Source organism: Podarcis liolepis (genome assembly GCF_965112155.1).
Source record: "Podarcis liolepis genome assembly, chromosome: 1".
Taxonomy (NCBI): Eukaryota; Metazoa; Chordata; class Lepidosauria; order Squamata; family Lacertidae; genus Podarcis; species Podarcis liolepis.
In genome coordinates this window covers 79,871,215-79,893,418 of record NC_139554.1, presented here as the reverse complement: position 1 = coordinate 79,893,418, position 22,204 = coordinate 79,871,215, and the positions used below count along the sequence as shown (strand labels likewise).

The window sequence follows — 22,204 nt, the reverse complement described above, 5'->3', positions numbered from 1 at the left end:
AAAAGAGATGCTTCTGCTTGGTTCTGAGTCTCTCTTGCCTCCTTGCTAGGAGGGGAGGGAACTACCGGTATGTTGCAACAGAAAAATAAAGATCTACCTTGCTTTTGCTGCATCCTGCCTCCATCCATTCATCTCTGACCAGTCATAGACTTGGGGGACTCAGTCCCCTTAGGGAGTTGGGCAGCAAAAGCCAACAACCCCTATTTTTCTATATCAGAGTAATCCATGAAAGAGAGGGGAATATATAGATATGGGAATACAGTTCACTATAACTTAACCTCAGACTCTGTTTCCATTGTATGGGCTCAATCTTGAAACCAAAGAATTAATAATAATAGTGAACCCTGAGTATGAACCAAGTGCCTTTCCTTGATTAGTTCATAAGCCCACATCACACCATTAAAATGGGAAGCTATTAGGTATTTAATAGGACTTCCTGGCAGGCTTGTGTCCTGTAGCATGCACTGGGGAAAACATGGGGCAAGCCTAGAATAACCATGCCTCTCAAGGGACAAGAGTAGTGCTGCTAATACCTTCAACAGAGAGGTATTTTTGTTGGGCTCAGGTTCCCTCAGACTGTTTTTCGATAACTCACGGAAAGGACTAAAACTTTTGAGACTTACTTGTGAAAGTTTGCAAAGGCCTAGCAAACTGGGAGGAAGCCCCAACTGTAGCAAAATGCTGCAGCTAGACTGTTGGTGGGGCCAGACTACTCCCCTGAACAAAATAATAATACATAACTCTGGTGCTTAAAAGCTACCAGGACAAATCTGAGGTGCTTGTAATAATTTACAAGGCCCATAACAACTTGGGGCCAGGGTACCTTAAGGTTTGCTTGATGTTTCATATCCCTGCCCAATCACTGAGCGCTTGGGGGGAGTTGCTGTTAGTGGTCCCCATAGTTTAGAAACATGGCTCTCAACCACCAGGAGCTGTGTGTTCAATTTGTGGGCCCAGTTCTTTGGAGCTCCCTCCTGGCTGAGGAAATGATGATGATGCAATGGCAGAGCTAGCTGCTCCGGCTCCTGGAGCGGTGTGTACCGGGGAGGCGGGGCTAGCATCCGGGGGGTGAGCATCCCAGGGGGGTGGGGCGAGCATCCCAGATAGTGCACCACCCATAGCAAGCATCCCAAGGGGCGCACGTCTCAGGGGCGCCCTGTCCATGCCGAGTGTCCCGGGGGGGTGTCCGAGGGGTGTGTCGCCCACGCCAAACATCCCAGGGGGCAGAGCGCCGATGTCACCCCCCTCATGGATGACACCTGGGGCAGACTGCACCCACAGCACCCACTGCACCCACCTTTCTCCGCCTCTGTGATGATGATGATTTTTTTTATATCCCGCCCATCTGGCTGGGTTTCCCCAGCCACTCTGGGCAGCTTCTATCACATATAAAAACAATAAAATATAAGACAACCTCCACCCTGTTGAACTTCCAGCACTTGGTGATGGTTTTTCTATTTCAGCAAATATTTTAAATCTGATTATGTTAATATTTTTAAGAGATGTTATGTTGTATCCGTTTTGCATCCCTCTTGGATACCACTTAGAAACTCTGGTATTAAGTGGCAAATAAACTATTCAGTTCATTTAAATAAATAAAATCTCACCATCACTAAAATAACTTCTCATTTTCTGAAAGCTGAAACAAACCTAACGAAAGGGCTGCTTCATTTCTGGCATGACTACGGCCTGATTTCTTGCGAGAATTTGTGTGCATTAACCCACACCCAACAATACACATTAGGTGGCCTGATTTGGCAGGCGGTGTATCTTGCCTTTATTCAAAAGTGAAGGCTTGCATCACTTTATTCTTATGAATAATTTTATCGAGGGCAGAAGATGATTGGATGCGTTTAAGAATGCTTTGCAGGTGTTTTTATAGTTTTCAAAAAAAAAGGGATTGATTAACATCACCACCTTTTAATATGTAAGCACATGCAACATATGAAGCAATATACTAAGCACCTTATGCTTTGAAAGATAAAGCTCAGCCTGCAGGCACTGAATCCAAATCAGATGAATTTATTTAAATAAAGGGAATTAAATTGGTGTTCTAAATTAGCAAAGAAATAAGACCAGTGAGAAGCTCCTTTTCCAGTTTTGGAGAATTGTGTTATCAGTACTTAAATCAGTGGCTTTATACATTTTAAGGAGGGGAAATCCCTTAAAGTGTGATATCAAAAGCTGTGTTTAGTGCGTAGATGTTCACTTCTGACCATTGCTAATGTTGTGGTCCAGAAACATCTGGAGGACCTATCTCCCAATGACTGACCACTATGCATCTACAAATTAAGAGGATTTAATACAGTGGTGCCTCACAAGACGAAATTAATCCGTTCCGCGAGTCTCTTCGTCTTGCGGTTTTTTCGTCTTGCGAAGCACGGCTATTAGCGGCTTAGCGGCTATTAACGGCTTAGCGGCTATTAACGGCTTAGCGGCTATTAACGGCTTAGCGGCTTTAAGAAAAAGGAAACAAACTCGCAAGAATTCGCAAGACGTTTCGTCTTGCGAAGCAAGCCCATAGGGAAATTCGTCTTGTGGAACGACTCAAAAAACGGAAAACTCTTTCGTCTTGCGCGTTTTTCGTCTTGCGAGGCATTCGTCTTGCGAGGTACCACTGTAAATCCATTTTCTCGACAGCAGTATGCAACTCACAAAAATTGTTTGGATGGGGGAGAAAATTGATTCAGTTTGCATTCAAGGGCAAAGTTACCCAATTCACATTTTCCAAAACAAAGTGAGAACCAGAACACAGCCATCCTTCAAATTCACATGTTTTCGATTTTTGCAATGTAGTTCTCCAGCCAAGAAAGTTTCAATTTCTTCACCCTGGTCCTGTCCATTAGTGATGACAGAACCAGTTTAGAACTGAGACAGCTTCCTTGGATTTAGAAGAAATAAGAGCAGGATGTCATCAAGATATTGGTGACATTGAACCCCGAAACTCTGGACAACTCTCCCAGTAATCTAAATAGCATGGGCGGGGGGGGGGGCACACAAAACAATATGCTGAAGCATCCCACAGGCCCTTAATGCAAGAGGATCTTGCAAGTGAGCATACCACAGCTCATAATTAAAAGCTGCTGGTAGGGACAGGGAGACTTGTTGGGACATCATTAGTGATTTATTCCACAAAACTGAAACATCATTAGTTATTTATTCCATAAAATGTATATACAACTGGACTGTAGAAGAAACCTCAAAGTGCTTTTTTCATCGCTTCCATTCAGTTCTGGACGTCTTGCCCTGCTTTTGAACTTCTGAGCACTGTGTCTGTTGCCAAGCCTGTGCCATTACTTTTCTGAATAAAGACCCTTTTCCTCCAAACCTTGAGGTTATCTTCAGATGCCCCTAAATAATTATTAGAGAAATTCAACAAGTTTTTCTGCTTTCATAAATCAAAATATTTCTCTAAGTCGTATTTTAATACCTGTAGTATTTTAATACCTGTAGTCTACATTAGATGTGTCCATTTCCTTCTGGTACATTCACTACTTTGCATATGACATGAGTTATCCAGAAATATACCATGATTAATGGTGTCAGTAGGCACAGGAGAATGAGCAGGAGTCAAGCTCCCAATCTGAAAAAGAACTACTACAAAACAAATAAAAACTTTTATCTAAAATGTACAATCTGTTATTAGACTGGGAAACAAAAAACAAGCTTGTCAAAGCCTGTATGACACACTGGGCAATAGATATAGGACATTATATAGATTTTAATCTCTGGGGAAAACTTTAGAAGTGCGATCTGAAGTTTACAGCATGTTATTCTTTGAAGGAGAACTACTTGAAAATGATTTATAGATGGTATTTATCTCCAAGTAGGCTTGCTAAATTGCAAAAGACTGAATCAGATAAGTGCTGGAGATGCAATGAAGTTGAGGAAACGTTCTTTCATATGTGGTGGACCTGTAAAAGGGTAAAAGAGTATTGGGAAATAATCCACAATGAATTGAAAAAAAATGTTTAAAAGTACTTTTCAAAAAAAAAAAACCCAGAGTCCTTTTTGTTGGGGATAATTCAGACGGAAATTCCCAGGTGTCAAAAAAGGTTATTTATGTATGCCACGACTGTGGCCCATGTTTTGTTAGCCCCAAAATGGAAAACGAGTGAGGTCCCAACTAAAGAAGAATGGCAACTTAAACTGATGGAATATGTGCAGTTTCTGGACCTAACATAGGACATCCACAAAGATAGCCAGGGTATTTCCATATCAAAACCAGGCTTAAAAATAGCTTGAAATGGGTCCAGAAAGACAGTCTCATCCAAATAGACTAGAAGTAGTTACACCCTTCAGTTCTAGGCCCAAGAAGGCAACAGGTCACTAGTGCTAGAGGCATTCTCCTAGAGCTTTGCAACTGCATTTATTAGATTAACCACTGGTTAATTTCTGGTTCACCATAATTTCTATTTTTAATTTGCGGCTTCAGAAGCTAAATATACCTGTTCACAGAATGTCATGAGATACACTGCTAATGGCTCTGGAGCCAAGTGAGGATTCCTAGGTAAGATCCTCCCTCTATTGTGTGGGCAGGTAATCCCTCCCCTACCTGGCCTGGTCTCCTTGGCAACGCTTCCCCCAGGTGGGATTGGACAACTGACTGAGGTAGGCGGAGACCTCCAGGTATCACACCTGAGGGAAGGCAAAGCCAAGCCTATGCTGTTGGGGCCGCTCCAGATCTAGGGGCTGCACGCGCCCACGCAAAGGGCGCCCCCCGTTTTAAGTGGGGAGCGGTCATTCTGGTTCACCATAATTTCTATTTTTAATTTGCGGCTTCAGAAGCTAAATATACCTGTTCACAGAATGTCATGAGATACACTGCTAATCCTTAAACAGATATCAGACCATGTTGTAATAATAAAACAACAACAACAACAACAACAAATACTGTATTTTTCGCTCTATAGGACGCACTTTTTCCCCTCCAAAAATTAAGGGGAAATGTGTGTGCGTCCTCTGGAGCGAATGCAGGCTCCTTGGCTTTAGCGATAGCAACGCGAAGCCTCCGAAGCGCAGAGGGAGAGCTCCCTCCGCGCTCTGGAGCCTTCATGTTGCTTTCGCTGAAGCCTGGAGAGTGAGAGGGGTCGGTGCGCAGCGCAAGTTCCTACTGCGCTCCGCAGGCTTCGGGTTCCTTCTGCTGAAGCCGGGAGAGCAAGACTCTCCTGGCTTCAGCAGAGAGGGAGAGCTGTGCAGCGTCCCTTCAGCCAAGCGGGAGGAGAAATGGAAGGGCTCCGTTTCTCCTGCCGCTTCGCTGAAGGGACGCTGAGCAGAGAGGGGGAGATTTGTTTTTTTCTTGTTCTCCCTCTCTAAAACAAGGTGCATCCTATGGTCCGGTGCGTCCTATAAAGCAAAAAATATGGTAGATGAATTGATTGATCTATCAATCTAATCTGTTACTAGATTAATGGACCTTTGAAGTGGTGTCCCTGGTTTTAAAAAGGCATCCTTTTAAAATGCAAGTACTTACAAAACTGAAAGTTTCTGAATTCATCTTAGGAGAGGGCAAGGCATTTCTCCTTCTATTACACAGAGGAGGGAGGGCCTCTTCTGAAAGATCATACCTAGTGTGACACATGTGTGCATCTTCAAAAAAAAGGGGGGAGATAGTAACATTTTATAAGAAGATTGGTTGACATGAGCCTTTAGAGTAATGACATGTTACTACTCCCTACTAAGATTAATTGGAACACTCTCATTGGTTTCAGTGTGGTATAGATAGTGCTTTTAGAGAACAGTTTAGACTGAAAGAAAGCCTTTTCTATGTACTTTACTGAAATAAGTTTTCATAGTTTTGCTTTCTTGGTCCTGCACATCAGTTATAGGCGATTTAGGTTCTTGTACAGTACTCTTTGGTAAGAACATTTTAAGTTCCTATACATATTAGAGAATATATTATTTTGACACTGTGATTGCAATCATGTGCACATTTATTTTTGAGTAGGCTCCATTGAACTCAGTTGGACTTCTGGTTAAACTTGCATAGGATTGGGCTACACAGTGGGGTGGGGGGAGAGGTGCTGAACTGAGTCTTTGACCCGGGTGAAAGTAAGCCTAGTTTTGCCCCTGGAGAGGGGGAGAATGTTCCCTTGGGCAAGCAGAAAACCTTGCACTGCATACCATTGATGGGGCGCTTGGTTGTATATGACCCAATTTCATTTTCATTAATTAAACTCTAACCACTGCATAGTGGCTCTCTGTTGTCCTCTTGTGCAATGCTTCACTTTTCCCATCAGAATAAATTGAGGGCATTCACTTATATGGCAGGAATAAATGCATGCAATAAATGCATGCAACCGAGACTCGGTCAAGATGGAAGATAAATGTTTCCCCTCCCTGTGTTCACAGCTCCTGGAGTGAGATGCAGGTCTTGCTTCCTCTGAACTAGATCCTCAGCTGGGACCTGTTTAGTTTGTCCCCTGGTAATCAACTGCAGCAGCTCAGGGGAATTAAACCACACCTACCTGGAGTTCTGTTTCTTAAGTCACATTGCAATGGCATATCTTGAGAGACTCTTGAAAAGCTGGGAACTGGCTTTTGTATCTGTAAATGGCTGCAGGGATAATATATCTGCTGGACCCAAAGAATGCCTAATTATGCAATTAGGACATACGGTGTGGCTTGAAGTTCCTGAGATTACGTAAGGATAGCTACATATGTGTGCACACTTTGGGGTGAGGTTCTCTGTTGTGCATTAACCTGAAATGTAAAAGTTACACTCCACCCATGTTTGATAACTTGCAACACATTTCCGTGGTGCTAGAGGGATTTTACTTATTGTTTCAAGTCTAACAGTTAACAACAAAATAGATAAAGAAATCTCCTTATATGAAAACTGAGACTGTTGTGCACCCACAAGGGTCAGTTATTAATCTGTGTATTAGTATTAGGTAGAAGGAATAACCACACTGGCCCTTTAAGAAAAGATAAAGAGTCAAGAACTTTGGGCAGCAGAACCGTCTTGTATCTCAAGACTACTATCACGGATTTATATTCTAAATTCATGAAGGCTTCTGCAGCAGCCATCTCACCCAACGGGACAATACTATCTGGTGTTGAAACATGGTACTGCAGCCTTCCAATTTAAATACCGTATTGGCCCAAATATAAGCCGCACCCACAAATAAGCCGCACCTTTAAAATTCAAGGCTGGGGGGGGGGGAGGGAAAAAAGGCAATACCCGAATATAAGCCGCTCCCTTAAAATTCCGCAGGCACTCACACCCGTTCTGTTTTACCGTATGTCTCTTTAAGCAGCCGGTTTTTGTAAGGTCGCAAATTTAAGCCACACTTTAACATTTCAAGGTTGGAATTGGGGGGGGGGGGGAGTGCAGCTTATGTTTGAACCAATATGGTATATCTGAACAAATTTATAAAGAAAATGGGAGACCATTCTGAAAACGTAGCCAAACAAGGGATGAGACAGGGAGTAGCTTCTGATACAACTAATGGCGGCACAGAGTCTTCAGGTCAAAACAAACTTAGGAAGCTGGCCCCCAAGATGAGAGCTACCTTAGAGGAACAGAAGGCAAATCAGCTAAGGCAATCCGACAGAGCCTGGGAAAAGTTGCAGAAAGACATTCTGGAGACTAATGTTGTAATGTTGTAATGTTGTAACACTCCTGGAGGAAAAATAGTGGAAGTGAACAGCTGGCTTCGCAGATGGTGTAAACAGGAACGGTTTGGATTCTTAGATCACGGACTGCAGTTTCTTGAAGATGGACTTCTGGCAAGCGATGGGCTGCACCTCACAACGGTTGGGAGAAATGTTTTTGCCAAAAATCTCAGAAACCTCATCAGGAGGGCTTTAAACTGACTAATGTGGGGGAGGGAGACAGTGCTCCTGAAGGTAGGAGTCTATCAATTGATGAAGATGATCATCCAAATGTCATAGACCAAATGGAGCAAACAGCACGCAGACCTAGTGGTGGGAGGAAAAAATCCTTAAATAAGAGACACGGGGGAATGATTAATGGACTTCAATGTCTGTACACTAATGCGCAAAGCATGGGAAATAAACAAGATGAGCTTGAGCTCTTGGTACAGCAAACTAAATATGACATAATAGGCATCACTGAAACCTGGTGGGATAAGTCCCACGATTGGAATGTAATAATGGGGGGATACAATCTATTTCAGAGATCCAAGATTTAGAACCTCAAAGCCAAAGTGAGAGCATTTGGGTCAAAATTAAGGGAGAGAAGAATAACAGTGACCTCATTGTGGGAGTTTACTATAGATCCCCAAGCCAAACGGAGGACATAGATGATGCCTTCCTGGAACAGATGGCCAAGCATGCAAAAGGAAGGGAGATAGTAGTAATGGGGGACTTCAATTACCCGGATATTTGTTGGATGTCAAATTCAGCCAAGAGCATAAGGTCAAACAGATTCCTCACTGGCCTTGCAGACAACTTCATTGTCCAGAAAGTGGGAGAAGCAACAAGAGGAACAGCCATTTTAGATCTGGTCCTAACCAATGTTGATGACCTGGTTAGTGGGGTAGAAGTGGAAGGATCATTAGGCGCGAGTGATCATGCTCTTCTGAAGTTTACTATACAGCGGAAAGGAGCAGCCAAGCATACTAGGACTCAATTTCTTGACTTTAAGAAAGCCGACTTCATAAAACTTAGGGAAGTGCTGGGTGAGATCCCATGGACAGTAACACTAAAAGGAAAGGGAGTTCATGATGGCTGGGAGTTTGTTAAGAGGGAGATAGTAAAAGCACAACGTCAGGCAATACCAATGAGATGGAAACATGGAAGGTGCCGAAAGAAGCCAGGGTGGCTATCTAAAGAACTTTTAACTGAGTTAAGATTAAAAAAGGATGTGTACAAAAAATGGAAAAGGGGGGAAACCACCAAAGAGGAATTCAAACAAATAGCCAGCACATGTAGACACAAAGTCAGAAAAGCTAAAGCACAGAATGAACTCAGGCTTGCTAGAGAGGTTAAAAGCAACAAAAAAGGCTTTTATGGGTATGTTCGTAGCAAAAGGAAGAACAAAGAAACAGTGGGGTCACTCAGAGGAGAAGATGGTGAAATGCAAACAGGGGACACAGAAAGGGCTGAACTCCTCAATGCCTTCTTTGCCTCAGTCTTCTCCGATAAAGAAAACAATGCCCGACCTGAAGAATTTGGAGCAAATGATTCAGCAAAGGAAACACAGCCCAGAATAACTAAGGAGATAGTACAAGAATATTTGGCTAGTTTAGATGTATTCAAGTCTCCAGGGCCAGATGAACTGCATCCAAGAGTATTAAAAGAACTGGCAGATGTGATCTCAGAACCACTGGCAGTCATCTTTGAGAATTCCTGGAGAACAGGCGAAGTCCCGGCAGACTGGAGGAGGGCAAATGTTGTCCCTATTTTCAAAAAGGGGGAAAGAGAGGACCCAAATAATTACCGCCCAGTCAGTCTGACATCAATACCAGGGAAGATTCTGGAGCAGATCATTAAGCAAACAGTCTGTGAGCACCTAGAAAGGAATGCTGTGATTACCAATAGTCAGCATGGATTTCTGAAAAATAAGTCATGTCAGACTAACCTGATCTCGTTTTTTGACAGAATTACAAGCCTGGTAGATGAAGGGAATGCAGTGGATGTAGCCTACCTTGATTTCAGCAAGGCATTTGACAAGGTGCACCATGATATTCTTGTAAAGAAGCTGGTAAAATGCGGTCTTGACTATGCTACCACTCAGTGGATTTGTAACTGGCTGACTGACCGAACCCAAAGGGTGCTCATCAATGGTTCCTCTTCATCCTGGAGAAGAGTGACTAGTGGGGTGCCACAGGGTTCTGTCTTGGCCCGGTCTTATTCAACATCTTTATCAACGACTTGGATGATGGACTCAAGGGCATCCTGATCAAATTTGCAGATGACACCAAACTGGGAGGGGTGGCTAACACCCCAGAGGACAGGATCACACTTCAAAACGACCTTGACAGATTAGAGAACTGGGCAAAAACAAACAAGATGAATTTTAACAGGGAGAAATGTAAAGTATTGCACTTGGGCAAAAAAAATGAGAGGCACAAATACAAGATGGGGGACACCTGGCTTGAGAGCAGTACATGTGAAAAGGATCTAGGAGTCTTGGTTGACCACAAACTTGACATGAGCCAACAGTGTGACGCGGCAGCTAAAAAAGCCAATGCAATTCTGGGCTGCATCAATAGGAGTATAGCATCTAGATCAAGGGACGTAATAGTGCCACTGTATTCTGCTCTGGTCAGACCTCACCTGGAGTACTGTGTCAAGTTCTGGGCACCACAATTCAAGAAGGACACTGACAAACTGGAACGTGTCCAGAGGAGGGCAACCAAAATGGTCAAAGGCCTGGAAACGATGCCTTATGAGGAACGGCTAAGGGAGCTAGGCATGTTTAGCCTGGAGAAGAGGAGGTTAAGGGGTGATATGATAGCCATGTTCAAATATATAAAAGAATGTCACATAGAGGAGGGAGAAAGGTTGTTTTCTGCTGCTCCAGAGAAGCGGACATGGAGCAATGGATCCAAACTACAAGAAAGAAATTCCACCTAAACATTAGGAAGAACTTCCTGACAGTAAGAGCTGTTCAACAGTGGAATTTGCTGCCAAGGAGTGTGGTGGAGTCTCCTACTTTGGAGGTCTTTAAGCAGAGGCTTGACAACCATATGTCAGGAGTGCTCTGATGGTGTTTCCTGTTTGGCAGGGGGTTGGACTTGATGGCCCTTGTGGTCTCTTCCAACTCTATGATTCTATGATTCTATGATAAGTATCACCAGAGGACCCGCTTGGCCAAACACGTGGTGCAATGGACACCTTACACAGATTGCTTCTCCATTTTTGCGCAACTATACCCTAGTGATACCTGCAATGAGTGGCAGCATTTCAAGCAGGTGAATGACCAGAGGGACTCCACTTTCCATGAAGCCATGGACGCTTTGGAGAAGCGCATAAAGGAACAAGAAGCAGTGCTTCTCACAGAGGCTGATGAGGATCCAGGGGACAAGGTTGCTGATGAACCAGAGCCACATTCTCAAGACAGCGACCCAAGCTCATCTACTTTTTTAAAATATTAATTTGTATTAATTTTTCATTAATAACAATCCAAATGGAAGCCACATTAATACAGTACCAAATCATGCCAAATCACAGTACAATCAAAAAAGCCAATTAATTCCGAATTCAATGTTTTTGGATGACTTCCCGTGTTCCAGTTACCTGGCGTTGATGCTGATCCTTGGTCCTGCTCCAATTCTCTTAATTAGTCCAAATTCCACAATTCCGATCTTAATCCTTTGTTTTAGCAGCTACTGGTGTGATGACTTTTGTTCATATTTAATAAATCCATACCCATTAATTTGCAGAGGGAATTTATATCCTGTAGTTTGTGTGTTAAATATTTGTTTACCTTCTCCTTTTCCTTCATGTTGTAATCAATCAATTTTCTTCAACATTGTCCCTCCTTCGAAAGCTCATTTCTAAGTATGCCACAACTCCATTTTGCCACTCCAAAACCGAAAGCATTCCAGCATCTGGCTGCGACTCCTGGCTTACTTCCAGCACTTATCTTCTTTACTCCTTTCCAACCTTCTACTGTTAAGGTCTTGCTTCTGAAAACCAACTCCATTGCAGGTTCAGCAGTAGTCACTTCAGGATACCATTCCTCATGGCACAAACGCTCTCCTCGTTCTCGCCATTCCTCGCTAACAGGGAGCTCTCACATCTACTCATCCATCAGCAAATTGTCTGTACACTTCACTGCCTCTCCAGTCCACACGTTACCCCCACAGATGGCTTCGGCTCACAATAGCTGAAACTGGATACCCCACAATGCCCACTTTCGTCTACCTTCCATCGTGGAATTACAGACAAGACTTAGCGGACAAAGGGGTGCAGAAATTCACAGATGTCCTGAAGATTATCCACCGTGGAAAGCCACCTTTCTGCAAGCCATCCAAGACATGGGATTGCCCACAGAGGAGGAGCTGACCGCATGGCTAGGGCCTGCTTCCTCAGGACAGGCAAGATGTAGCCATGCAGCTCTAGCGGATGAACCAGGACTAGCACTCCAGCATGTTTGGGAACGGCTTGACTAATGCTATGGGGCGTTGAGACTTCATTTATGCAGATGGAGATTAAATGAGAATTTATTAAATGATCAAGAAAAATTAGAAAAGGAGGGATCTTAAAGGATTGTTTCAGAATTAATTTAAATCAGGAGACAAATTTGAAAGTGGTATGGGATGTGAGTAAGGCAGTTATGCGGTGGGGGGGGGATGTTTATTCAGCAAAGTGCATACCAAAAAAAGAAGAGAGTAGAAAAAGCAAGAAATTTTACAAGAAATAAAAGGAAAAGAATTGAGAAATTTCCCTCGAAAAGAGACAGTAAAACAGGATATTAAAATATTGCGAATGCAGTTTTCAATGATAATAAATCAAGAAATAGAGTGGGAAATTAAATATTTAAAACAGAAACAATTCAAGCAGGCTAATAAACAAGGGAAATTATTAGCGTGGCAAATTTTTTAAAAAGACAAGATAAATCCTGTATAACTAAAATTAATATAGGAGGTAAAGTTGTGGAAAAGCCCAAAGAAATAACAGATCAATTTGTGAGTTTCTATATAGAATTAAATCGAGCTAAATGCAGCAATATAGATGAAATGCAAAAATATCTGGAGGATAGTGGAATATCTAAAATACCAAAAGATAAAGGAAGAATTTTGAATGCACCAGTGACAATAATGAAATTACAGTAAATAATCTCACAGGCAAAACTTTCAAAAGCACCCAGACCTGATGGACTTTCAGTAATATATTATAAGAAGTTGCAGGATTGTCTAATACAGCCGTTAAATGACATTAAGAATATGACTTTAAATACAGTTGAATGGACAGAATCTTGGAAGAATGCTTATATAACTTTCATTCCTAAACAAGAGAGGGACTCTGAGCAGCTAAATAATTATTGACCTATATCTTTGTTGAATAATGATTATTATTCAGTAGATTCAGGTAGGTAGCTGTGTTGATCTGACGCAGTCAAAATATATTGAAAAAATTTAAAAATGTCCAGTAAGGAGTCAGGGCAATATATACTGAACCACCAGCTAAATTTATAGTACTGTAGATTCTGGCGTATTAGGCGACTGGGCATATTAGATGACCCCCCAAATTGGCAGCTGCAATTTGGGGATTTGTCTTATAAGCCCAGTCGCCTAATACACTGGGCAGTTCTGTGCCGGGAGAAAGCAGCCCGGTGCGGAGCTGAGCCTGCTGGTTGCTGCTGCTGCTTCGGAGCCGCCGCCGCCGCCGCGGGGGGGGGGGGAGGGGCAGGCTCCGCTCCATGCCGCCCATACCTGGCGTATAAGATGACCCCCGACTTTTTAACCTCTTTTCCAGGGTTAAAAAGCCGTCTTATACACCGGAATCTACATTAAACAATGTCCTGACTGAGAATTGTAAAATAACTAAAGGAACAAGACAAGGCTGCCCATTGTCACCTTTTTTGTTTAAATTAGTCTTAGAAGTATTGGCGCAAAGAATAAGATGTAATCAAGACATTAAGGGTATAAGAGTGGGGCAGAGACGATATAAATTAAAAGCATTTGCAGACAATGTCGTGATAGCTGTAGAAGAGCAAATAGAGTCAATCCCAAAAGTATTACAAGAGATTAAAAAAACTGAGGCGGTAGCAGGTCTTAAGATTAATAAAGATAAAACCAAACTCTTGGTTAATGAATGATGAGAGTAAAAATAAATTAATTGGCAAAAATGTATAAATCAAAATCAAATAAGTGTTGGAAATGTAAAGAAAGAGGAGGTTATTTTTATCAAATGGGGTGGTCTTGTAGTAAAGTTAACGTTTACTGGGGAATGATATATAATGAATTGGGGAAAAAATGTTTAAAATAACATTTGTTAAAAACCCAGAAGCTTTCCTTTTGGGAATTATAGGGGCAGAACTACCCAAACTGTATAGAAATTTATTCATGTATGCAACTACAGCAGCAAGAATGTTATTTGCCCAAAAATGGAAAGAAGAAGATGTCCCAACAAAAAAAGAATGGTACAAAAACTTATGGAATACAAAGAAATGGTGAAAGTTACCAGAAAAATAAGAAATCAAGATAATGAACCTTTTATAAAAGAATGGAAATGTTTGATTGAATATTTACAAATAAACTGTAAACAGATAAGAACATTGGCAAGATTATGTATAATAAGCTGTAGTTTTATAAGAGTATGTGTTTAAAGTAGGTGAATAAATGATTAAGTTGCGTGAATGTGAAATATGCAGAAAATATAAAAAATAAATTTAAGGAACCGCAGACAGGGGGAAGGAAGTCGAGTTTTGAAATGTTAAAATGATTGTAAAATTATTGAAATGTATAAGATTTAAAATCATATATATACTTACAGGAGAATTTCCCTTGGTAGCCTGCAGACGGTGCGCATTCCCTGTAGCTATGTGCCCACCTCTCCTGCCGCCACTTCCCGCAAAGAACCACACGTGTTTTCAGATGCAGCGACTAAAGCAACAGCAGTTGTGGCATTTCTAAGGGTGAAAGCCAAGTGCACGTGGGTTTCGTCTTGGAAGGGCTAGCACCACTCCAAGGACACACCGTTCCAAGGCACCGCTTTTCGGCACCATGTTGGCAGTAGAACTGTCAGAGTTGGTAGAAAATGGACTGGATCTCCAGTTTGAGGATGTGACGCTCTACACAGACAACAAGGTTGTACTGGGCTACATACACAATCAGAAAAGAAGGTTCTGTGTGTATGTGAGCAACAGGGTGGAGAGCATCAGAAGGTCAATATATTTCCACCAACCAAATTTCAGTAGACCAAGCAACACACTCCATTCCAGCAACACGCTCCATTCCAGCATCTCAGCTTGTTGGGTCAACTTGGCTAAAGGGCCCCAAGTTCCGCCTAGATCCAAACTACGCAGCAGAGACTGAGGAGGCTCTCTACAAACTCTTAGCCCCAGACCAGGATTGAGAAATGAAAGATGACAATTAGCAAGTTCAAGACTAGAATGAACAGTTGTTTTCCTAAACAGAGAGAGGGACTGGTGTTCCTAAGCCATTTGAAGAATTATCCAGTACAATCATACCTCATGTTAGGTCCGCTTCATGTTACGTTCTTTCAGGTTACATCCCGTGGCGACCCAGAAGTACCGGAAAGGGTTACTTCCGGGTTTCGCCACTCACGCATGCGCAGAAGCACAAAATGACGTCACGCCCATGCACAGAAGCAGCAAATCGCAAGCCGCACATGCACAGACGCACTGCTGCAGGTTGCGCTCTTTTCATGTTGCAAACGGGCCTCCAAAACGGATCCCATTCGCAACCAGAGGTACCACTGTAAACCATTTCTATACATAGAACAGATGCAATTAACCAGCTTCCAGAGCCTTGCAAAGTAATTAGATTTAATTGCAAGATCCAGACCAAATCATAAGTCACTTTGTTGATGTGAGTTCTTATAGCTCATGAGATACTGAATACTTCCTTAATCCAAAGAGATTTAATACTGCAAAGTCAGTTATGCATTTTGATCTGTCCTCAGATAGTCTCTTTTCTCTAATCTCTTTTCTCAGCTTCATAAGAAACCTGTTCAAATGATTGGGATTTTCCTGATGAAACTATCTAGCATTTGTTGGTTGGTTGGTTGGTTTGTGGAATGTATACCCACCTTATTTCTGTGATTGTAAGTTGTCTTTCGACTGTTTTAAATATTGTGCTTCCATGTTGTAGTCTGCCCTGGGACTTTGGTGGTGGTGGTTGTTAGAATTTATATACCACCCTATACCTGGAGGTCTCAGGGTGGTTCACAGAATAAAATCAAAATATAAAACAAAATACATAATCAAAATAAAAACAACAGCCCAATAACACCCCCCCCAAAAAAACAACACATTTTAAAATGGCATAGGATGTCAATTAAATCAACAAAGGCCTGGTTATAAAGGAACATTTTTGCCTAGCACCTAAAGGTGTACAGTATAATGAAGGCGCCAGGCAAACTTCCCTGGGGAGATCATTCCACAGATGGGGAGCCACCGCAGAGGAGACCCGTTCTCCTGTTGCCACCCTCCGGACCTCTCGAGGAGGCGGTACATGGAGGAGGACCTCAGAAGATGATCTCAGGGTCTGGGTAGGTTCATATGGAAAGAGATGGTCCTTGAGGTATTGCGGTCCTGAACCATTTAAGGCTTTATAGGTCAAAACCAGCATTTTGAATTGGGCCCGGAAACTAATTGGCAGCCAGTGCAGTCGGACCACGATCGGTGTAATATGCTCAAACTGTCTTGCTCCAGTGAGCAACCTGGCTGCTGAATTCTGAAATATTGATGATAATTATAGTAATAATAATAATATTCCACCCTTTGACCTGAAAAGCAAGGCACCAAAAAATCAGATTTTTAAAAAACCAGTTGAATCATAAAATAAAGCAGAAAACATCAACACAATAAATGCAGTAAATAGTAAAACAATAATATTATAAATAAGAAAACAGAAGATAAGAATCTGCTGGATCTCTCAGTGGCGTTTGATACCATCGACCATAACATCCTTCTGGACCGTCTAGAGGGGCTGGGAGCTGGGGGCACTGTCATACAGTGGTTCCACTCCTTCTTCCTGGGCCGTGTTCAGAAAGTGTTGGTGGGGGATGAGTGTTCAGACCCCTGGGCTCTCACTTGTGGGGTGCCTCAGGGTTCTGTCCTCTCCCCCATGCTTTTCAACATCTACATGCAGCCGCTGGGAGAGATCATCAAGGGATTTGGGCTGGGTGTTCATCAGTATGCGGATGATACCCAGCTCTACCTCTCTTTTAAATCAGAACCAGTGAAGGCAGTGAAGGTCCTGTGTGAGTGCCTGGAGGCGGTTGGAGGTTGGATGGTGGCTAATGGATTGAGGTTGAATCCTGACAAGACAGAAGTACTGTTTTTGGGGGACAGGAGGCGGGCAGGTGTGGAGGATTCCCTGGTCCTGAATGGGGTAACTGTGCCCCTGAAGGACCAGGTGTGCAGCCTGGGAGTCATTTTGGACTCACAGCTGTCCATGGAGGCACAGGTCAAATCTGTGTCCAGGGCAGCTGTTTACCAGCTCCATCTGGTATGTAGGCTGAGACCCTATCTGCCTGCGGACTGTCTCACCAGAGTGGTGCATGCTCTGGTTATCTCCCGCTTGGACTAGTGCAATGCGCTCTACATGGGGCTACCTTTGAAGGTGACCCGGAAACTACAATTAATCCAGAATGCGGCAGCTAGACTGGTGACTGGGAGCGGCCACCGAGACCACATAACACCGGTCTTGAAAGACCTACATTGGCTCCCAGTATGTTTCCGAGCACAATTCAAAGTGTTGGTGCTGACCTTTAAAACCCTAAATGGCCTTGGTCCAGTATATCTGAAGGAGTGTCTCCACCCCCATCGTTCTACCCGGACACTGAGGTCCAGCACCGAGGGCCTTCTGGCGGTTCCCTCACTGTGAGAAGCCAAGTTACAGGGAACCAGGCAGAGGGCCTTCTCGGTAGTGGCACCCTCCCTGTGGAATGCCCTCCCATCAGATGTCAAGGAAATAAACAACTATCTGACTTTTAGAAGACATCTGAAGGCAGTCTTGTTTAGGGAAGCTTTTAATGTTTGATGTATTACAGTATTTAAAAAAAAAATTTTGGAAGCCGCCCAGAGTGGCTGGGAAAGCCCAGCCAGATGGGCGGGGTATAAATAATAAATTATGATGATGATGATGATGATGATGAGCTGTAAGTGGCAGGGCACACAGCGTGGAGCATTGAGGGAGTGGCAGACAGCATCAAGAAGGAGCTTAGGAGGCACAAGTGCCAGGACAGCCAGCAGTCATCTAAGAAACGTAACCAGTTTGGTGGCCTGAAATAGTGATAAAATGCATCTGGCTGCACTTATTTATTTATATTCTGAAAAAGCATTTGAGGAAGTTATATTGGCAGTTCGTGTTTTGGAAAAGCTTGGATTTATAAAATGGATCAGAATTTTATACAACTCTCTGAAATCACAAGGGGGGGGGCAAATGGAATTCTTTCAGATCAGTTTGGCTTGGAGAGAGGTACAAGATAGGAGTGCTCTCTTTCTCCACTGATATTTGATTTATGCTTGGAACCACTGACATGTGCAGTTAGGCAGAATAAGGACCCACATACAGTTTCAACAACCTCATGCTGAATCAAATGATTGTGTCATCTAATGCAGGGATTAATGTTAGCTCAAATAGGATTAAAAATGTTGAGAAACATATCTAGTTTTGTTGAGCATTCATTCTGATCTGCTCGCAAGCAGTTTATTCAGGTTATTCATCCTGATTTGCATTTATACATCTTCCCACTGATTGGTTAGAAAAAGTTAAATTTCAAACTAAAGTTGGATTTGTTGTGCAAGAATGGCAGTGTTTTAATTCACTTGAATTGTGCATACCTTAATATCTGGTATGCACTTGAATCTCTCTTGCAAAATACTGACATTCTGGAGGCACCATAATTCGTTACTGCCTTCCCTGACTTGCAAGTGGTTCCCCGGGGAGACAAGAAGCCTAAACACTTTTGCAAGGCAAAGAACTGGAGAAGAACTGAAGCAGCATTATCAGAACTCTGGCTAGATAAATTCAGTGATAAGGAAGCCCCTTCCTTACATATTTAGGGTATTCACATCTTGCCCACTACAGCTATTGGGTAAACAAATTTAAAACCATTAGAAGTGGTTTTCCCCATGTGAAAGAGATAAAACTGATTCAGGTTGAGCAATAAAATAAATTAAAAGGTCTGAGAAAATAAAAGGGTATTTGTGTGGGTAAGCATCTCTCAGGAGGGCATGCCCACAGAAAATACCCTTTTCCCTGTAATCAGCTGCCCTGCTACACTTCTTTTCGTGTGAGTATGCAGAGAATGCTATGCGAAGAAGCATTTGGGGAGATCCTTGTGGAAACAGGTAGTACCTTAGTGGAGAACGTGTACCCCTCCAGATGATGTTGGACTCCAACTTTCCTCAGCCACAGGGGAGCTTGTTGCAGCTGGAGGGGGAGACAACCATGACTCTTCACCAGTTGTGCTCATCTCTGCCTCTTAGCCTCTCTCCTCCCACCCTCCTGTTTCAGCTTCTGTCTCTGATTCTGGACTTCTTTCTGCCATGGACTCTCCCAGTTTACTAAGCCCTGTTACCTCTTCAGCTTCTGACACCTCTTTCCCTCTTCTCCCTCTGACCACTCACTGTTGTCCTGAGCTGGTTCCTCCCACCATTCCTCTGCGTCCAACCAGTCCATTACACCCATTGACCTTCAACCCTGCGATCTACAGGCTAACACTAAGCATAGTGGCCAGGGTCTCTGTGTCTATCACAAATAGCAAGAGAGATGTGCCTAAGGTTTAACACTAGGTTTCAGTTAACGCAGCTAATATAATCTGTCAAGCTCTAAGAGGAACATCATTCTCTGAAATGCTTAAGGGTAAATGGAAAACATAAAATTCAGATGAGTAAATGTGTTGTGCTCTATAGCTTCAGAAAAGATTGGATAACAGCCCAGAAGCCAGTATGTAGAAGACTTCCTGTATATCTAAACATTAGGACCTACATCTTATCTTTGTAGCTTTTGTTTCCCATGTTATTGCCCCAATCTCAGAGTTAATATTTAGCAACAAGCTTGTGACCAATTTAATCTATGCTAGTTGGGGTTGATGTTTTCAAGTCTGAGCCTGTATCCTTAAACACTAACAACAGTCTTGTTATTAAAATCATAAGGGCAAGGAACATATTTTAAAAGCATTAAATTTGTCTTAATGTGTGGTATCACAGAACCTGAGATATTGTCCAGGATAATGAAATCTGCAATTTAAATTATGGGAGAGTAGCTAAAAAAGGAATGAAACAAGTCAAATCAGAATCCCATTTATAATCTACTCTTGTTATTTTATTAAATGTAAACTCAAGAGAGTGCTCAACTTCTCCTTTTCCTCTCTGGATCGCCATCTGTACTGAAAGCTCATTTCCTCCATAGCCAGGAAGGAAATGCAGCGGACGTCTTCCTCAGATCACTGTGCTTGTGGCCAGCTGTCAAGTAGGGTTGCCATATTTCAAAAAGTGAAAATCTGGACACAAAAGTTTGCCCAAAGTTGTTGATATGTTTTTTAAGGAAATTCGCCAAAATCTAGACTTCCTACATGGGTTGTAATAAAGCCGGATTTTCCTGGACATTTAAGCAATTTCCACACAGACACTGTTTCCAACTGCAGTATTCTGACTATGTCCGGGAAATTCTGGGATGTATGGCAACCCTATGTCAAGTGACCAGCTCCCAATAGCCTTGGAGCTAGCCTTCTTGCTGGGATAGCAGTAGCCAAATGAACAGAATTGAAAACCAACCCTAGAAGGTAGTATCACTGCCACCGCTTCTTAGTACAACAGCCTGGGCCAGGAGACTCCCAGAACCTCTACACCCACTGACCGCTCACCCACAGCTCACCCGCATCAATGTGCCTGCCCTTCTGGGGGTAGAAGGAGGTTAGAGATGAATGGGCAACAGTGGACAGGTGGCAGGTGGGCCATAGGCATGCAGCAAAAGAAGGGGGGGGAAGGAGGTGGGCAGCATGCTCCTTGGAGGTCAGATCTGCTGCCCCCTAGCTGTCCAGAACCTGCCATCCTGAGGCAACTGCCTCACCTTGCCACATTGAGTATATGAGCTTGACACGCAAAGCATGGCCCCACCAGTTTGTTTGTCATCCAGATCTACATGCCAAGCCTAAAGGGAACCTTGTGGTTCCTCAAAGCCATCTAGCAAATAATGCCACATATATCTACCCTGCCAGATATTTTTTTAAATCCCAAAGAGACACACCAAAAGTAGATGAGACAGATTTTTAAATAAGATTACGGCTGATACATAGGACCTGTCATTTGCATCATATAAATGAAAACATATTTTCCATAAAAATCATTATCTTTCAGATTAGATATGTACAATTTAGATCTAGTTAAAATGTAATTCACAGATTCCTATATCATTTCAGAGGTAAATGTAGTGTAACTCTCCTAGCAAGTGTACTCAAGTGAGAACAGTGGTGTCCAGAACCAAGGGAGTGGATTGTGGGTTGAAGAAAGTCCATTTGCCCTCCCAGGCAGGCAGTTTTGTGGACAGGCCCTGAGCCACTCTAGTGAACCGGTGAATGGCAGGCTGGATCATCCACCTGCCACGCATTTGACCTATGGTGGCAGGAGGTCTTGGGTGTTCCCCTGGGTGCAGGACCAAGTGACCAATAGGGGCACTGGGACCTGGGACAGGATAAATTGCAGCCTGCCAGAGCAATTGGCCTCTTCCTTTTGGTGGATGGAGGGGATTGTGAGTTGAAAAAACTGCCCCCTTAACATGCAACCTGGAGAAAAACCTGAGGATCATAAAGTCTACCTGCTAATTAAAATGAGATGAGGATAACAAGTTAATGTCGTAGTATTTAAAACCAAGAGTTAATGTTCTTTGGAAGCATCATTACTCAGATGCAAGCCCCACTGAACCCAACAAGTTGGAACAAGTGCAGTCTGAAGGCCTGATCTGCTCCACCAAGCTTTAGCTGGTGGCCCATGAGCCATAAACTCAATATTTTGGAGGTGGTAGTGATACTACAGGGAGAATAGGGTGCAGACCTAGGCAGGACTTGTCTGACTTTCACTCATTCTCATTATGCTAGGCTGGCTGAAGAGATTTAATCTTCTCTTCATAGCCTGTGGCTGTAATGGGAATGAAAATCCCCACAGCATGGAAAGAAGATTGCCTCCTCCTTAAGTGACCTACATGCATCAGCTGGGTGGGGGGGACGTCTCTGTATGTGTATGTCCTATATGTATGCGTATGAAGGAGTTTTGTACGTGTCCCTAAATGTGTGTGTGTGTCTCAGACCCTCCATATGTCCCTATTTTTCAGGGACATCCCTGATTTAGAGAAGCCATCCCAGTTTCTGATTTGATGGAGTGCCATCGCAGCTGCCCTCCCCGCCCGCGCTGGGTGCCACACCCCCACAGGTGGCGCACCATGACCCTGGGATGCGCGCCAGGCACTCCCCCGTCTGCTCTCCGCCCCCTGGTGCCAGAGCATGACCTCCGCCACTGGGCTTCAGGCCCAGTTTTGGTACAGAAACTGCTTTGGTGCCCTGTATGATGACCTTTGCCAAGAGAGAGAGAAGGGAA

At 43.2% G+C, this 22,204-nt stretch overlaps 1 long non-coding RNA gene across 1 annotated transcript; it reads right to left on the bottom strand.

Annotated features, from left to right (window-relative positions):
• Positions 1-3,380: 3,380 nt before the first annotated feature.
• On the bottom strand, positions 3,381-6,534 carry LOC310699260. The gene is made up of 2 exons (XR_014522030.1): positions 6,468-6,534; positions 3,381-3,597 (listed from the first exon to the last, which is right to left on the bottom strand). It is a non-coding gene; the product is annotated as an uncharacterized lncRNA (long non-coding RNA).
• Positions 6,535-22,204: the final 15,670 nt, after the last annotated feature.